The following is a 2708-nucleotide window of genomic DNA, read 5'->3' on the forward strand; positions in this document are numbered from 1 at the left end:
TCTTAATATTCTTCACTAGTAACTGCTTTCATTATATTAAGAGATTTGGGAGTAGCAATCAGAATTTCTGGTTTCAAGTTCTACTGTGGCCAGATATTTTGTACTATTGGATTAGAGAAGCAATTTAGTGGTAATGCTGTCTCAGAACAAAATTGACTTGTAATGGTATTTTTTTTTTCCTTAGCATAAACACAAGAAGACATGTTTTACAATCGCAAGACATTTGGCTTTATATTCTTTGAAAGTGCCCTATTATATACAATTTTCTTTCTGACATTTTGTTGTTTGTCCATAATGATAGTAACTGAAAGCCTTTAAAATGCCAGCTATAACCTTGTGCTTTAATATAAAAGCTACAGTCCTTCAAAGGAAAAATGTACGTCTATGATTTAAAAACGACCAAGTTGCTTGAAGAGTGCTTTGGAGCATATTACGGGAACCGTCATGGCCTTGTGGGAAGCGGAGACGCCTAGTGGGAAGGACTCAAGCCTGAGAGTCAGAGGCCCTGGGATCTAATCCTGGCTCTGCCACTTGCCTACTGTGTGACTTCGGAAGCAGCGTGGCTCAGTGGAAAAGAGCCTGGGCTTCGGAGTCAGAGGTCATGAGTTCGACTCCCGGCTCTGCCACTTGTCAGCTGTGTGACTGTGGGCGAGTCACTTAACTTCTCTGTGCCTCAGTTACCTCATCTGTAAAATGGGGATTAAGTTTGTGAGCCTCACGTGGGACAACCTGATGACCCTGTATCTACCCTAGCGCTTAGAACAGTGCTCTGCACATAGTAAGCGCTTAACAAATGCCAACATTATTATTATTATTACTTTGGGCAAGTCACTTAACTTCCCTGTACCTCACTTCCCTCATCTGCAAAATGGAGATTCAATACCAGTTCCCCCTATCAGAGTATAATGGAAAAGGGGGTGTTGCCTTCATGTCCAAGACCTCTGTTGTTTATCTGAAACTTAGAAACAGTTTATTTTGGCAGGTATTGATGACTGACTTTGATTCCTACTATCTGGCCCTCAAGGAGAAAACTTACCATTAAATTTTTTAATATTTAGGCTTACAGAAAACTGTAATTTCTTGGAATACGCAGCTGAGGATGCGATTAATCAATCCATAGCATTTATTGAGCACTTAGTATGTTCAGAGCACTGTACTAAGTGGTTGGGACAGTACAGGACAACAGAATTAGCAGACACATTCCCTGTCCAAAATGAGCTTCCAGTCTAGAAGTCTAGACATTAATATGAATAAATAAGTAATTTTAAAGGTATGATTTAAGGAGCATTTAAAGATACAAAAGTAGGTGCTGTGGGGTTGGGTGGGATTTCTACCCTTACAGCTCAGAACATTTTGGAATAGTAGGAGACTCCCAAGACAACATTAAGCTCTGTGATGTTGCTGAAAATCTTCTGTTGGGAAGGATTTCCCAGAGGCAGACTAATTCACAACTTCCACTTTCTTCAGAATGCACTGAATCTGCAAAGTGGTTTAGAACCCATTTCAGGTGTGTGCATCTGTGAGGGAGGGAGAGAGTGTGAGTGAGTGTATCTGAGTCTCCATCCAGCTGCTCCTGAACTTTGGACGATGATCGTAGCCCATTGAGCTGAAAAGTCTTCCCAGTGGGTCGAAGCATATTTTGACTCCAGCTTCCTGATTTCTTCCAACATTAAGCCCAGCAGCAAGTAGAATTAATTTGACCAAACACCCCTCTGTCTTTCCCTCTGGAGAAGTGGTGAGGAGTGGGGCACAGGGCATTGTCCTTTCTGACTGAACCAACCTGAAGCATTCATTCCCGAACCTTCTTGCTCCCTGTTCTTATCCTCCTTTGAATCATTTTGATAAACCCTTTTCTTTCCTCTAAATAGGAGTGTTCTCTGTATTCCTAAGAACTATTTCAAATATTTTTGCCCCTGTGGTTGTTCTTTATTAAAAAAAAAAATCCTAAATATCAGCAACGGCAGTAGTTGGAGAAGTAGTAGCGGGAGCCTGGGCTTGGGAGTCAGAGGTCATGGGTTCTAATTCCACCTCTGCTCCTTGTCTGCTGTGTGACCTTGGGGAAGTCACTTCACTTCTCTGGGCCTCAGTTTCCTCATCTGTAAAATGGGGATTGAGACTGTGAGCCCCACGTGGGACAACCTGTTCATCTTGTATCTACCCCAGGGCATAGAACAGTGCTTGGCACATAGTAAGCGCTTAACAAAAGCCATAATAATTATTCATTATTGTAGTAGAAGTAGAAGTAGTGAGAAGCAGTGTAGCCTCACTGAAAGAGCACGGGCAGGTACATAAAAATATATACAAATCTTTAAATTAAATTATGTTAGAAATCACTCATTCATATTGATGTCTGTCTCCCCCTCTAGACTTTAATCTCTTTAAGAGGAGGGAATGTGAGTGCTAATTATGTGGGAGTGTACTCTCCCAAGTGCTTAGTACAGTGTTCTGCACAAAGTAACGGCTCGGGAAATACCACTGATTGAGTCACGTGATTACAGTTCTAATCCCAGTTCTACCAGCTGAGTTACCTTAGGCAAATCACGTAACATTTGTAGCTCAGTTTCCTTATCCGTAAAATGTAGGTTCAATTCCAGTTCTCCTTTATTTAGACTGAGAGCTCCATCTGGACAAGAATGGTAAAATGGATAGAGCACGGTCCTGGGAGTCAGAAGGTCAAGAGTTCTAATTCCAGCTCCACCACGTGTCTG

The sequence above is a fragment of the Ornithorhynchus anatinus genome, chromosome X1, assembly GCF_004115215.2.
Source record: "Ornithorhynchus anatinus isolate Pmale09 chromosome X1, mOrnAna1.pri.v4, whole genome shotgun sequence".
Classification (NCBI taxonomy): Eukaryota; Metazoa; Chordata; class Mammalia; order Monotremata; family Ornithorhynchidae; genus Ornithorhynchus; species Ornithorhynchus anatinus.